This window comes from Xiphias gladius, chromosome 22 (genome assembly GCF_016859285.1).
Source record: "Xiphias gladius isolate SHS-SW01 ecotype Sanya breed wild chromosome 22, ASM1685928v1, whole genome shotgun sequence".
NCBI classification, from domain to species: Eukaryota; Metazoa; Chordata; class Actinopteri; order Istiophoriformes; family Xiphiidae; genus Xiphias; species Xiphias gladius.
The window spans coordinates 22,800,629-22,817,525 of NC_053421.1; the positions used below are offsets into that span (position 1 = coordinate 22,800,629).

A 16,897-nucleotide genomic window follows, 5' to 3' on the forward strand; every position below is an offset into this window, starting at 1 on the left:
CAGAAGGGTTCTTAACCAGGGTGCTTATCAAGGTCGTCACACATCTTATAACAGGACTTTGATTAATGTTAAACAGTGTGAAAATCACAGAAAAAAAAAGTCCCTTTGCAGTTCTATTGTAGTATTTAAAAATGTTCCTGCGGTTTTGTGCAAATATTTATTGACACCTGACAGATACAGCACATTTCACAAGTATATACTGCACATTGACAGTATGCGGGCACAGTTCCTGATCTGTTCACAGGTTCTGCGAGGTTTTCTTGTGAAGAGGGAAAAAAAAGAAAAAAAAAAAAATACAGAAAACCTAAAAAGGGTTGCGCTTACTTTTAATCCCCCTTTAACCATGTTCTGGGCCTGCCATCACTTCAATACAAGGTACATCTCAATTGCAGTCTGCTTTCCCTTAAAAAGGCATTACTGTTCATATTACTAAACATTATTTAACCCTATTTGGACAGGCTTTGAGTACTGGCAAAATTCACGTTTATACAAGAGTTTTAGTTTTTTCCCCGTTTTGTAGCTTAGAACAGTACTGACATGTTGCAAGCATGTACCTTTGTAACGGCTAATGGTCAGACCCAAAATCACAGTCAGCTGGCTTTGACCACCCATTCAAACCAGTCCTATCCACAACCCCGACTGAGCCAACCCCCACAAATACCTCAAAGTCTTAACAGAAAGTATAGAAAACACTTAGCAGCAGCCCTGAAATCTCTGCGCATGGTGAGTGAGGGATACCAGAAATTCAGTGTCCGAGTGTGACTATGACTGTCAGGTGAGAAAAGTGAGGTCCTGGAAGATACTGCCGTGCTTCCTGCTTCCTCACTCCATCTACTTCACTTCTCATTGGCTCATCCATTATCTCCACGATCATAGTAGTCAAGCTTCTTCAGGGTGCAGGCTGGACCTGGACCTTCTCCGTCATCTGTTTGGCACTGTAGTAGGACAAACTCAGGCCCATGATGGCCAGCATCATGGCTATCTGGTTGACAGCACGGTCTTGCGGCTGCGTCTGCACCTCACCAGCAACTTGCCTCTGCAGAGACAAATGGGACAAAAGGTCAGAGGTCAGCCAACAGTGCTAACAAGCAAGCCATTGAGAACTTGTTTCTTGAGATCAAAGATGTTCAACCCTGAATTGCTAAAACTGTATAAAAGCAAACATTCACCAAATATTTGTCCTAAGAGGTTTCTTCCTTAAAAAGACCTAACATCTGTGACTTTAGCTCCAAAAAGCCCTCTTCCGTGTGACCAAACCTTTGGCAAGAACAGTGATTAAACATTTAGGAGGGGGGAGGGATTTCAGCAAAAGGGGAACACAATGTTCTAAGCACAAAGTAGAGCATGAAGAGCAAACCATGCCCCCAATATCAAATTGGGTGTATTGTAAAGAATGACCGCCTCCATCAGATCATGCCTACTGTATGTGGTTTCTAAATGTAAAAGCTCCTCCTTGTTCCCTGTGACCTTTGCAGGGCCTGAAGCAGTAAGATAGTAATGTCGGCATTTATAAAAAGCTCAAGCTTCTGAGACAGCTGCCCACACTCCAAAATGCCCCCTTCATTCAAAGAAAAAGGTATACATACACACAATGTCAGATAAGACTTGACTTCTGGCAAAACTGGTAGGAAAAACTACACTTGTTAGCAAAATGCTAATGGAATCAAAGTTAGTGTTAATGTTTTCAGAACCAACGGTCAAAAAAGAAGCAAATTTCAAAGACATTTTTTCTTTTGCAGCAGTTAAGCAAACACGTAGGTGATTTGGTCCATGCCAATTTAGCATGTTGTTGAACTGAGCAAAATGTGAAATGCAAATGTATAAAACATACAAAGAGGAACTGGCTATTGATATCTCAGTTGAACAGCGACCTCTCTTTACGTACAAATTTCCACTGCAAATTAGTCCTTGGTAGCTTCAGAATCTGCCCTCACCATTACCAAAAAAAAAAAACTATTGTTACTATTGTTGCACTGATGTGTCAGACTGACTCTTTACCAAGTCAGCAATTATCTGAGTGTATCTTATTTTAGAGGAAATTATAATGTCAAACCAGATGGTGATATATTTGTTAATTCCAACCAAAGTGCTACATTTAAAATCAACTGAATAATAGATCGTGGTAGTAAAGTCTCCACCACAATTACTCAGAATTAGCAAAGCAAATTTACAGTTGCTCCAGTGTCAAGTATTACATAACAGCCAGTCAATTTTTCTACGGTTGCTTAAGCATTCGAGTCACTGTAAATGCCAAACGAGGGGACAACCTTTGTATTCAAATTAACACAATGGAAGAAGCATATGGGATCATTACTGATGAGTGGATTATGATGACGGCGAGAGGAACAAAAGAAACAGAGGAAATGATATCACAATGATTAGTGTCACCCCTAATTATACTGTTGTTGAAAGCGGATTGTGGGTCACAGCACAGCACTGGGCCCATTATCTGAAAGCAGTTCAGATTAGATCCAGTGTATATAGGATAAAGACAACAGTGGCCTAACAGTTGGAGAATAAAGCTAATTTGCCAATATAAAACCATTTATCATTAATTTTCCTCATCAAAAACTATTAAAATCATACTGGATGTACTGTATGTCTCATCTGTCACCTTTACACTGAGTAAGAGTATGATCCGTTCAGTGCTCATATTTGAACTGTAGTGAAAGCTGTACATACCTGGAGGAGGCGGAAGTACCCAGGTGTCAGCCTGCCGAGTCTGATGATCATGTCTGCTGATGTGGTGTGAGGTGGGTCAGTGGGAAGAGCTGGGGTGGCTCTCGAGACCTACAGAGAAAATGGAGACTTCAATTGGCATCCCCACAACAGTCCAAAGTGATATTTGAGAAAAATCAAATCAAGGATAAAAGTTGCCAACACAGAAATACAGTTGGAAAACTAAAATATCCACCTGAAGTGACACAGCTGCGTCCCAAAAACACATTTAAAAAATAAATTACATCTAAACATTTCTGGTCCTGTATTGAGGAATACAAATCTAGAAATTAATTATACTTTTATGGAAGCATCAGATAGAGTTGACTTTCCCTGTCAAACTTTCAGTGAAAAACTATTATTAAAAAAAAAGGGGGAAGAAGAACACTGCCATTGGCTTGCAAATAAACCAAAACCAAATGATCCATGTGTGAGGGAGGAACATCTCTCGCCTGAAGCCATAGCACATAACTTGTGCAGCACACTGTGTGCCAATCCAATATGATTGCCATGCAACATGTGCTGTGTGTAAAAGCTCACTGAGATTACTTTGCATGAAATGTGCAGTACAAATAAATTTTGATTTGATTTTTGATGCATAGACACCCAACATACACAATAAGTGTAAGAAGTGGAAGTCTTAGATGTAACCTAACCTGGCACAGTTTCTCATCTTGCACCTAAACCCCCCCCTGTTATTTAATCAGTATGTTTGAACCAGATCCGCAACCAAAGCAACAGAGCCTCTGTTCATGCTGTGTCATAACCTGGCGCAGCAAAGAAAATGACAATTTCATTTAATCGCACATGGACAATCTCTTATGTAATTGATCGGATCGCGAATGTGGAGCTTTACATTTAGTAATTGCTGCGAAAGGATATGGGGGGGAGGTCCAAACCAACCATGGGTTATGAACAACATGTACCCAACAGGCAAAGCCTAAAATTTTTACATTTCAAAACTGTATAAACTGTTGGAAGGAATGGCTGTTTAAAAAAAAAATAATAATAATAAAATAAAATAATAATAATAATAATAATAATAATAATAATAATAATAAAAAAAAGGTCATCTCAAAAGGCATCCCAGCAAGACTAGATGAAACAGAACAGATTGTTCTTTACTAGACACAAACCCCCAGGTGTTCGCTTCACAAAACCACTTAAGTCATGTTCAGCTGGGTTTTGGTCGTTGCATCTGAGATCAGGGTTCCAGGGAAGGGGAGGTGGAGGATTGTGGATAAGGTAAGACATATGTGAAGCATTGATGTGCCAACCTGGTTGGAGTTACACCTCCTTACGAGAAAAAGAAATGCAATCCAAGCTTCACAAGTTGCTCCTTGTGTGAAAAGTCAGACTTATTCATGAAAACCAAAAAGGCGTGGGATTCCTCACCTTTCCAAAAAACAAAACAACAACTTAAAAATAAGATTTAAAAAAAATAAATAATAAAAAATAATAATTGCCAGAGAGTGCCAGTCCAACTGGCCAGCAGGACCTTCCACTTCCCAGCCACACTGAAAATCCGAACAGATCCCACTGATGAACTTAAACTACTGAGAGAGCTTCTGTGCGGTGCTCCGCCTTTTTATACAACCCTGCTCTCACCCAACCAGATCTGCGGACTGGTCTACAAAAACACACGCCCACTCTCGAACACATACCCACTGCTGTCGAAATGCATTACTCTCAGTTACCAAACACAGCCCTTCCCACCTCCTTCCAAAACAAGAAAAACCCTTTGTGAACCATCAGATGTGATTTGCTCATCTGGTCAAGACAAAGTAAACAGGAATAATACAATACAGTGTGACTTTGTGCTCTCAGAGCATTAATGTCGAAATGTCAAAGTGTAGGGTTACATAACCAGCCTGTTGTTTCCATTTAATCTCAAACTGGTGCCGAAATTAAATATCACAGACCTCAGGACTGTCATTAAGAACCTAATACCTCCAGATTAGAAACATCAGACAATAAGATCTCCTTTTACTTAATATCTATTTCAGTTGCAGTGTTTTATTCACTCCAGTTGCTGGCTGTGTTATATAGCCTATTTCCATTTCACTGAACAAAAGAGTTGCAGTTTTTCGCCAAGGATCTTTGAGTGAGGTAACCAGTGTTTACAATCAATCAAACTTCTTAAAACTCGAAATTTGCATAACAATGGATCCATGAAAATACCGCATGGGTCAATTTTCTTACAGTGAAGTGTTTTACTCTACATAAGCAGATCACACCTTGAGCAAAGAGCAAAAGAATGAAAGCTCATTACTGGAGGTCTTGACAACATTTTGATTGGAAGACTAAGCCAAAGCTTGGTATACAACTCCCAGCAGATCTAAAGCAGCAACAATAACCCGATACTAGTAGCTTTCAATTGGTTTTACACTTCAAAAGACAAGTAAGGAAGATAGAATGTGTCAAAGATTTAAACCGACATTTCTGTGTTTGTTAAGAGCATCAGGAGGAAAAAAAACAAACCAAAAAAAAAAAAAACGGTGGTTACCTGAGGCTCTTTTGAAACCGTTTTCCAGTGATCAACTGGCAGTGCCAAATGTGTAATAATGGTGGACGTTCCAACAGGCTGGATACCTGCAATGGGCCGCGTTGCCAGCAACTATGATTAGACACAGTGATGTGGGCCTGTTTCCAGCCAAGTTGCCAAATGACAGAGACAACGCAGGGAATGGCATTGCTTCATCCACACAACAGCAAGCACTTTAACCTCTTTCACCTTTTTGTGTCTTCTACAAGCAAACTAGAACTGAAAACAACTTGGCCGCTGTGTGATGTACACATTGCTGTCATTTGGATATTTGTTTATTCACTTCATTGCCTTCAATCTGAATAGATCCAAAAAAAAAAAAAAAAAAAAATCTATCTATCTAAGAGAACTTAAGATTAAGAGCATAATGCAGAGAAAAAAACAAAAAAAACCCCAAAAAAACACTTGTTTAAGATGGCACTGACTCAGTCATGTCGTCTTCCTCAACTAATTAGTTGACTCTGCAGATGGTTTGAATGATTTGGCCTTGCTTACACTGCATGTCAGCTCAGTTATCACCTGCTACGAACTTGTAATGGAAACAGTCCCCTTGCACGCAATACTGTGCTTTTAAAAAAAAAAAAAAAAAAAAAAAAAAGGAGCACACCACCAATTTTAGATATTTAGTTTAGTTTACTCATCATGAGTAGTACCAAACAGTCTGTGAAAACAGGTGTCTGACAATTTTCATTTTCCATTGCTTATGGGGTCTCAAGAGTTAGGACATGTCACACACACACACAATCTCAGCTGCTGCTCAAAGATGTGTACAGCATTAAAAAAAAAAAAAAAAAAAAAAAAAAAAGGACAAAAAGCCAAGTCACCAGTCTGAGGGTAACAACTTCTGAATTCAGCAATTACTGGCACGCAGATTCAGTGGCTGAGAAAGTGTTTAGGAGTGTTTCACTACACACTTCGGCATGAGTCCAAGTGAATCACCTGCGAGCTATTCAGGTTTATCTGAGGCCTAACATCAAAGAAAGAGGGCGTTTCCCCCATTTGTGTGGTCTCGTTTAAAAATACTGGCTGCATAGAGGCTCAGTGTGTTTGGTAGAAAACAGATTGACTCCGGTCTCCTTAATGGCAAAAAACACTTATTTCAAATCCAAAAGTTTCTTAAATTTCAGAAAAACAAAACTAATCTTAATCCAGTTTGTCTAATTTGTAACGCCTCGGCTTTTCATCAGGAGACGCTGAGCAGAACGCGATAAAACAACAACTCCTCAAGCGTGTCAATCACATGTGAATGGGGCCTGTAAACATAGTTTGGGTACAGCGTGTACTTTACTCCAAAACAGCCAATCAAATCCAGTCAGCGCTCCTTTCTTCTGCCTACAGCATGGGATCTCCAATAAGTCGGCGTTGACAACAGCCGAGGCATCAGTGGGTAGCCGCGGTAGGACTATGACTAAGTAAGAGTCTCCAGCAAAGCAACAGCAGCTCAGGATTACATCATCTTCATCATCCTCCTCCTCCTCATTGTCTGGTCAAGCAGTCGCTCCACTCTAACTGTGCCATCCTCCATATTTCATGACTATGGCATGTACGTGTATAATCGCCATGGTTTTTCTGTGCTACCGAGGTGGTTTTCCTGGACTCCATCTGCACAAGCTCTCACGAAGATGCTGTAAAAACCGGCAACTACTAAGCTGAAGCTATTTCTCCTGAATTTTAAGACTCCTGGACCAAGGTCCATCATTGCACCGACATACTGTGTAAACATCCAAGAAACACCAGAAGAATTTTAAAAACTGTCAGGATCTAAAGAAACTAAAAAAGGTCTACCAAATTCCATAGAGATTATTCTGTTGATTATTTTTTTGGATCAGCTGATTAAATTGTATGTCTATAAAACATCAGAAAATAGAGAAAAACGCCTGTCACGAGTTCCCAGCGCCCGATGTAACATCTTATTGTGTTTTTACTTGGTGGTAGTGGGGCTTGGGGGCAAATAAAAAGAAAAAGCTACTGTCACTTGGGTTCATGCAAACTATTTTGTTCATTATTAGCGGACGTACTCAAGGTGTACAATGAAACTCAAGATGTGACCTCCATTTTGGGCCCCTGCTCTGAAGAAGCAGACATGGTGGACCCATAGGAACAAAGAAAAAACGTTTTGAGGGCGAAAAAAAAAAAAAAAGATTGAGGAATGAAGCTTTGTCAGTTACATGAACCAAATCTCAAAGTGTTTGCCCGCCTACTGTTACAAAACTACCCACTTGCTGGGCGGACACGAGTGTAAATCTAAGCAAGGAGGGAGACGTGACCCCAAAGTCCTGACAAGACGTTCAGATAACACGCCGTGCATGAAGAGGACTCTGCATAGAGCAGGTCAGATAAGCAGACAGTACAACAGAAATGAATGTAAATAATTAGGTAGTTTAAGATAAGCCCCTTGCTGATATTTGTAGGATCTTTAAATGCAAAAAGCTACAAAACAAGAGATGTTTAGAAGTTTAGCGCTCTCGCTTGCTATCGTCAGGATGATGAAATTATAGAAAAAAATTACACATAGAAAATGCTGCCTAGACTTTTTATTCACAGTATTGTCCTTGTAACGCCATTAAATGAACAGCAACAATGCTAAATTAAGGCAGAGTGGCTGTGGCCACCGGGGTCCTTTCCCAATTTGGACACGTTCAAGAAATTAAAAAAAAGGGGGGGAAAAAAGCATCTTCAGTAAATTCAACTCAAAAGATATTTAATTTAAGTTTAAGTAAAGCCTACAGACAAGCCACATCAACTTTTAACACTTTTTTTAAACCGGGCGCCGACTGTTGTGAAACCGTCTACGGTCGCTTGTTTACCCACGGGCCACTTCTTCGCTGTTTCGCTCAGGCTTCCCCGTCAAAGCGCCGAGGTGGCAAATCCGAGCGCTTACCTGTTCTGCGGGCGGGCGGACGGAAGGTCGGTCTGCGCCGGGATGGAGGGTACGCTTTGTCCCCGGGTGTGAGGTCTTTATAGGAACCCGGGCCGCGAGTGCCCCGCCCCTCCCCCCTCCGTGGAAGGTGTTTAGGGGGGGGGTGGGGCACTCGCGGCCCCGGCAGCACACACGAGGCATGACGCTCAGCATGTGAAACACATGCATGTAGTGGCCCCGACCCCGCCCGCCCCCATCCCACCCCTGCCCCCACTGCTGGGACATTTTGTCTTCCTCCTCCGTTGGTCTTGTCGTCGTGGAACACCGAAACATAGGTGGGCTACCGGTACATGTCATGTGCAGCCCATGCCTCCTGGTGGGTTTTGGTTCAAATATAAGTTGTCAGGAAAAAAAAAAAAGTTGTTTCCATGCCCCCAAAATTCACCTTGGAAACACCCAAACAATCTCAACACAGGGTCCACTTACTAGCTGTCCTGGAGCTTTTGCAAACATTAATGTTCAAAGTTCCTTTTTTTTTTTTTTGGGAGCACTTCTTCTCCATGAATACTTCAAAATTGTTGGCTTAAAAAAAAAGGGGGGGGGGCGCACACACACACACACACACACAACTCAGGTGATAAAATCAAAAAAACAGACTGACAACCTCCATCTAATATCAGCGTTATATGTCAGGCAGCAGGAACTTACCTAAAGTCAACACTTAACACATTATGTTCCCTAAATCAACTTCTCCTCCTGTTTGTTTTGCTTTTTGACATGCAGGTGTACAGTAGTAAAGAAACAAGAGGTTTGCTGGGACTGTAGGTGAGATAGATCCCCTGTCGAGGGGTGGGGGGGGCACCCTTCATCGTGTCGGCTGGGGTCAGTGCGTTCATATACATTCCAAACCCTGGGAGAGAAAAGCATGGTGTCCTACACATACCTCAGAGTAAACACAGCGCTTATTAGGTAACGTTAAGAAAGGTGTTACCAGGAGAAAAAAACCTCTCACCCGTCCTGGTTTACCTCTGGCAGTCTCAACTTTTAACGGCGATTTTGTGACACCATTAGACCAGCTACTGGATGCACCTTGGGGAGGGGACTGTGTTTGTCATCTAAATCGGGATCCCAGTGACCTTTAAAGTTTTGCAGTGTGGGCAAATACACCTGGACGTTTTGTGTCATCGGTTTTCTCCAATTTGACATCGGTCTAACGCAGTAATGTAGTCTTAGGTATTTGTCCCTGCGGGTCGAAGCCAATTAAACTGACTTGTAAGTCGCAGCTGTGTTTCGCCGCAGCCCGCCTCCTCTCTTTTTTGCCACCGCTGACATGTTTCCCCCCCCCCCGGGTCACACCGCATGCGGATTGACGCAACAGTTAACTGATTTAAAGTACGTGTTTACTCTACAGTATGTAAGAAACACACATTTTCTGTCCTAGTTCAGGAATGCATGTGAACCCATTGACCATAGCCAGAAGCATGGAGGATGTTCCTATTCCCCTATAAATCTTGTATTTCAGCACGTCAGCTAATAAGCAAACAATTTTAGTAGGGAAGTTCAGTTTAAAAAGTAAGTTTAGGTAGGTTAGTCTTACCTTTGATATTAGGATAAGGGTTGTTGATCTCTTCTTGATTTCGTCATCTGTCTGATTGATGTGGTGCTTGTCTTTTTCTTTTCTTTTATGAGCCAACATTTGTAAGCCATCACATCCACGATCCCGTATCAACTGGGAAAAACTCCATCCGCCGAGGGGGACCGTGGGATACGGTCGAAAGCTCCAGAACAGCTACTAAGAGTGGAGAGATGGTTTCTGTCAACTGTGCCGAGGTCAAGAGTGAACTTTGAATCTCATTGCTTTTTTTCCCTCTTATGCTGATACAGTTTATAAAAGTCATAAAAGCCCTCGCCTCCTGACATGTAATCCTTGCGCATACATTATACAGAGAGGCACGGTAGAAATCCAGGTGGGAAACATTACAGGGATACCATAGGAAACTGAAAAAGGTCTTTGTGCTCGGGAAACGTAGAGTAGTCGACATAAGCAGTTTCAGCACCAAGTCCACCGACTTACTCTTCTGGAGCTTTCAGTCGTATCACACAGCCTTCCTCGGCAGATGGGGTATGCCCAGCCGTCATAGAAATGTAGATGTTCAAGTTACCGTTTTTTTTCTCATCCATGTGGGCTTATGAATCGAGACTGAAAATCTACTTTGACATTTCCATGACAACTGGGCAAACTCCGTCTGCTGATGAAGATTAAGTGACGTGATGTACTTCAGCCTGTGGCTGCCCCTTACTTCAACATGCATTTTTTTTGTTTAACAAAAAAAAAAAAAGAAAAGAGAAAGTTACATTTGACCCATATCTGACATTACCGTTGCTGCTAAATCATTATGGGAGCTCACAGAGTGTTAAATGCACCAATTAACTACTAATAAATAAATAAATAAATAAACAAAATGACCGAGTTTCACAGGTTGTACAAGTTGAAGGAGAGGGAGACCCCAGCTGGAGTAAAGACAGGTATTTCATCTGTCTGCAGCGATGTGGCACTGTCCTCTAGTGGTGCTACACTGCACAGTCACCGAAGGTTCTGCCAAAGGCGGGAAGAACCTTTGGGCTCAGTGCTCGGTATTTTTGAGAACATGTGATTTTTGTGCGACTCTGTAATTCCACTTCACTGTTCCGGAGGAGAATGTTGTACTTTCCTGCCACTGTTTGTGCGTTGGCACAGGATTTTACACTGAAAAGCCGTGGCGGAAGAAGTATTCAGATCCGTAATTTATGTAAAAGAAGGAATACTATGTAAAAATACTGAAAGTCTCTCATTCAAAATTATGCTTAAGTAAAAGTACATATAATTATTTGATATGTGCATTGTAGGTTTAAAAATATATTAACTTGCAAAGTAACTGCCAAGATAAATGTAGTAAAGTATAAAGTAGCTCAAAATTAAAAAACTTAAGTATTACTTCCTTAGAATATAATATATAATATAAAATATGATGGACTGATTATCAAACTGCCCAAAATACCTGAACCAAATACAATATTAATTTCTACTTAATTCATCAGTAAATTCAGACCAAAGACCTTTCTTCCATGTGTACTTTAAGTATTTACTTTTGTAGTTATTAAATTATTATTATCATAGTTATTATTGTAATCATGATACTTTGACTACACTACATCACAGAGAAATATTGTACTTTTTACTCCTCTGCATTTATCTCAGTGCTGGAATCCTAGATGTCTTAATTTTCTTAAGACAAATGAACAAAACAAAAAAATCTGCTATGCAATGAGATCATTTCAACCCGGTTTTAATAGAATTTGACTTGTTTTGTAAATTTTGAAGCAATTATCACTTTTTCTGTCTTTTCTAATCTTTTGTAAACCGTACTGGCAGGTTTGATCACTCAATAACTTGATTGATTTATATTTAGCAAAATAGATTTTTTTTCAGCTCAGAACATAACGTGATTATCACATAAAGTAGCTACAATCTGCTCCACCAGGATCAGCTAATTAATTGTTATTGCATAATAACTAAATTGTTTATGTATTTAAAAGCTCTGAAAGGGGCAATTGTGCAAAATAAGCACTTTTACTTCTAATAGTGAACTTTTGCTAATTATAAACTTCTTGCAGGTCTTATAATGGAGTTTTTTCGCACTGCAGATTTGGTTCTTTTACCTACATAAAGGATACTTGTTCCACTGCTGGTTTTATTCTTCATTTAGACTCAGCCAATGTTTAAAGCCAAGTACAGTTCTGGGCACTCGTACAGGAGAGAAGCCTACTTAACAAAAAACTGATGTTGTCGAAATACACATCAGTATGTCGACAAAAAGCCATAAGGAGAAAAATTATCCAAAGACGGAGGAGCCTGCAATTGTTTTTACGGGGGCTGACAGTTAAGACCATTCAAAGATCACAGTATCACAACATGTTTGATTAATCCCCGAGAGGACACTGGGGTGGTCAGAGTATATCTATTAGACGCAAAGCTGCTTCCGTTTTCTTTGTCTCTAAAGTTTTCATCTCACAACAAAATAACGCCAACGCGACCTTTTGAAAATTTTTATTCAAGAACATTTAGATCAACCATGAAGTCAGAAAAGCTTCCTTTTCCCCTAACTGAAACATAACTTAACAGAACTTTTTTTAAAATCAGAAGACCAAGTTCACATCATACATGTTTTTGGGATGTATCAAACGTTTGACCTAATAACAGTATTTTTTCTGTGGCATTTTCACTGACTAAATCTCATGTCGACATACAGTGTTTCAAAACATTTGGTAAGCAATTCTTTTTATTAGTTCAACATTAAAATACAAGGAGATAAAAGGCAAAATTCCTATTCTCCCTCAAATTTTTAACAATATACTTTAGCTGCCTTATAATGTTTAAAATTAGATTTAAAATCCAACTTGTTGGAAAATATCTATTACTCAGCAGTTTACAATTAAAAACAAAACCAAAAAAAAAGAAAAAGGATTAGACAAACTAAAAATGCCACGTCTACAAGATATGGACGGTAATCATTTTAAAATGGATATAAAATGGATATGAATGTGACAACAAAGTTTTGTTACATCAAGTGCAAGCCCAAAACAAACCTATAAATGACATTTGTAATATAAAACTTGGTAAAAAATACTTATTTAAAACTGTACAATCACCAAGTACACAGAGTGAGCACATCAACCGTTATTCATTTGGCGTCAGTGGCTTCGGCCTTTGGCTCCTGGAGACAGAAAATAAAACAGCTTTACATGCAGTGCTTGCTTTGGCAGTATGAAGGTACATTCCCCTCTACTGTGATCATCATGTTATGATATCATCTCCGCCATCTTAATTAGTGTATTGCAGGGTGTTGGCGAGTTTGATCAAGTCACAGCCTTTTCGAATCTTTCTAATTCCAAATAAAGTGGGGGATTACCAACTTTATTCATCCAAGTCATAAAAATGATAGAAAACTGCTCACCGAACGGCTACATTTATTGAGAGAAAATAAGTGCACCAAGAAACCACAACTTGATACTTCTAAACCTTTATTCAAGTTGTATAAAGGGTAATAATCCAAATTTGTTTAAGGACTTTAATTTTCAGACATTTCTAGAGCTTGCACACACTCTTCATTGATTTTGATTGGCTGTGTTTTTATAAATAACACTGATATGCAGAGTCATATTATTATCCAAAGATGTAGAACTTTTCTTCTTAAAAGGAACAAACAAAAAAAAAAAAACAAAAAACCCAAAAAATATTTGTATTCTCAAATTAACAATTTTATCACTTAAGCACCAAGTGTATGTGCAACAGTTCAGCAGCTGTGATTTGGTATTGAGGAGCATGCAACCGCTGAATGAATTCCTTCATTTTAATATTGGTATTTTTCATTCAATGTATTTTTTCCACATACCCTAAACACTCTTTACATATGAAGAAATAACAAATAACTTATCTTTGACTTCTGTTAAGGTAAACCTAAACATATAAAAACATTTTAAAATATTGTTTAATGTGGGTTATGTTAATTTGCCAACATGAGTTATTTATTAATTAGACTGCACAAAAAGAAGAAAAAATATAATGTTTAACAATTATGGTTAAGCTTTCTCTCTTAAAGAAACAAACCTCAGCCTTGGTGCTCCCATTCTCAGCTGGTTTGGCCTTCTTTGCTTTGGGTCCCTTCTACAAAATAACACGACAACTGATTAGAAATCCCCTGCTCGTATACAGTTATCACATGCTTAAGAATTATGAACAAAAACGAGTGCACCAAAACATCTAAAACACTTCTCAAAGGCCTCTCCTTTTTTGGCTTGAACTAGGGCAAACCTAATTTCCCTTCCAGGGCCATGAATCGGTTTCACATGTGACATAGACAGAAGCGTTCTGTTGAGCTCGGCTACTATTATCAATGAGTTTCATACTTTTGCTGCAGCTTTTTTCTTAGTCTCCAACGGTGCAGCTTTAGGTTTCTGCAAAACAAGAAGAAAGAAATTTCAAATTGTATGTGACATTAGATTACACAGTAGAAGTGCCTGGGTTACATTAAAAAACAATGGCTTGTGACACTGAGCATATTATATAATAATCCCTGTTTTTTTACTGTACCCACAAAAGATTAGGAATTTGTTTTGTTACTTCCTCTTATCACAAAAGAATAATAATTACAAACAAGAATTTAATAAATTGATATAAAATGTAACATGTATGTGCAATCCAAATACGCAGGTGATTGGTTTATGCATACTTCATTTTAGAGGTTTAAGTTATTCCTTTGAGAAAGCTGTTATCAGGAAACATCGGGATTATTCCTGGATGTGAACCAAGAATAATCACATAGTAAAATACCAATCATTCATTAGTGATTCCTTAATGGTGTTTCTCAGGATCTTACCAAGGCCAGCCGTGGGGAACATCTTCTTTGCTGTAGAGATATTAAGAAGAAACACTTAAGTAATAATTGCAGGTGTAACTAGGTTGTCTTCTTTTTAACACGACCTTAAACAAATATTTACAGGCCTACGGTGGGCATTGGACGGCTTGTCCAGTCAAAATGACTTAAAACAGAAAAACTAATAACTAAGTAAAATTACACCATTTAACCACAAACCTCAGTTATCAACTACTATGCTGAAAAAGTGAAACACAATCTAAATTACTTCCTGAGAAGGCACAGTTGAACAATATTCATGCATAAACAGAGCATCAGTGTATGAATATATAGGAATCATGCAAACAGGGTTTTTTTAATTTTTATTTTTTTTACTAACCTCAGGGGGCACAATTTGCTGAAAAGACAAGGAATACAAAAGCACAATATTACAATTAGAATACCAGAACAACAAATGCATTACAACTCAAACAACACAATAACCTTTAAAATTACAGGGTATTTGAACAAGATTTCTGCAGACTTTATCTTGCACTTGCAGGAAAATAAAACACACGAGGCGTGAAGACAACATAATAAATTTCCACACCGGTTTCGATTTCGAAGTTCACAAAGAACTTCCCGCGCATATTTGAATTCAAATTTGGGCTGTCCTGTCACCGTGACACCGCCTTGGCGCCCTGACAGCTTCCTTTGTTTTGTATCAGTGCGCGCCGACCGACGACCGACCGACCGACCGACACACACACACACACACACACACACACACAGACACAGACAGACAGCTGTTGGAAAACTGATAAAGATTACTACTTTCCTAATCTGTAGCTACCGCCATATCATAAAGGCAACCGGACGGAAGCCTGCGGGGTTTGCAAACAAATCAAAATTTCATCTGAGTTGAGATTTTATTGAGAAACAATTTTTATTTGTTAATATCGAATTTTGAAATGTTCAATTTTTTTTTTTTTTTTTTTTTTTTAAAGATGCACACGACGCTGGTCCACAATCGTGTAAACACTAACTATCCGCAAGATTAATTCAATCCCGATAAAACAACAGTCTCATCATCGGGTCGTATTAATATAAATATTAAACTTTTCACATCGCTGCGTTCGTGCATTTACTGATAAGCACTGGTGCACAGAAACGTCAGCCGATTTTGACATTTTAAGCCTATTGTTGAATAAACTCAAACTGGCCGGTTAAATATTAAAGCTGTCGTGAATCAACATGCAGGAACAAGCCTAACTTTTCTTATTCAAAACATTGTGAGGGGGGGAAAAAAAAAAACTCCCCTCCCCCTGCTGTTTTGCTCAAATATGCAGGTTGAACCTTTTTCTTTTCTTTTTTTTTTTTTTTTTTTGATTGCTTGATAACCGCTCGACATTAGTTAATTTAGATCACGAGTTATGCAATCGTATTGACGCGTTAGCCACGGATTTACACCGTGTATCAAAAGTTGGTCGCTGCGTTCAACCTGTCAAGATTTCCCACCAAGCGACTGCCAAAGAGGGAAAACACAGACGGTGTCAGGATTTTAGTGCAGTGCAATGACAACGGCTGCACTGGGACACGAAATTATCCTCGTGTGCGTTATCAGTTGTGTTTACCCGGTCGGGAGATATTTTACACGACTGGCGAGAATATAAACTTTTATTTTCGACGAATGGGAGGATGCCTGAACAGGTCTTCCTCCGTCGGACCGCCATTGCTCTAACGTTTGTTAGGGATGATGACGTTCCTCTGATGCAGAAATATCAAACGCAGCCTAACGTTAACCTAAAGTTAACGACGCGAAACTGGTGCGCTGAGTTAAAATAAAAATAAAATTAAAAATCTTACCTTCGTTTTGCCCATGTTGCTAGCAGGAAATGAACGGAAAGCTCACAAAAATATACCTTAAAAACGGGCTTTTTTTCCGGAGAGGTGACACACAACAACCAAGCAGTCGCTGTGTAAAATGGCGAATGTATAATGCAAACGAATGTTTTTGTAGTTTATACACTGAAATATAAGAACGAAACCGGTTCGAACCAGTTTTGTATTTCGAAGTCTGTCATTGGGTGGAGACACGTCACGTGCTTCCAGGTACAACCCATTTGTTAAAGAGGCAGGAGGCAGCCCGGGAAAAAAAATACTGACCAGTGCCGCAGAGGGACGCTGTATCCAAGGTCTCCAAGGGTATCTACAGGTCTAGAGAGGTTTTTTTTTTTGTTTTTTTTTTTAAAGCACAGATTTTAGTTTCCTCAAAAAAGTCCCGCAAATGTCTTAGATGTAATTTACAAAGGTCTTAAATATTTTCTCCGGCCTTACGCGGGCTGTGATGTTACTTATATAATGTTTTTGTATGTGATTTCA

General features: G+C 39.3%; 2 long non-coding RNA genes across 2 annotated transcripts; both read right to left on the bottom strand.

Annotated features, from left to right (window-relative positions):
- Positions 1 to 309: 309 nt before the first annotated feature.
- LOC120784621 lies at positions 310 to 8,243 on the bottom strand. Its single transcript, XR_005706469.1, has 3 exons — positions 8,145 to 8,243; positions 2,683 to 2,790; positions 310 to 1,036 (listed from the first exon to the last, which is right to left on the bottom strand). It is a non-coding gene; the product is annotated as an uncharacterized LOC120784621 (long non-coding RNA).
- Positions 8,244 to 12,194: 3,951 nt separating this feature from the next.
- On the bottom strand, positions 12,195 to 16,602 carry LOC120784620. Its single transcript, XR_005706468.1, has 6 exons — positions 16,382 to 16,602; positions 14,916 to 14,933; positions 14,540 to 14,569; positions 14,070 to 14,117; positions 13,771 to 13,827; positions 12,195 to 12,877 (listed from the first exon to the last, which is right to left on the bottom strand). It is a non-coding gene; the product is annotated as an uncharacterized LOC120784620 (long non-coding RNA).
- Between the last annotated feature and the right edge of the window lie 295 nt (positions 16,603 to 16,897).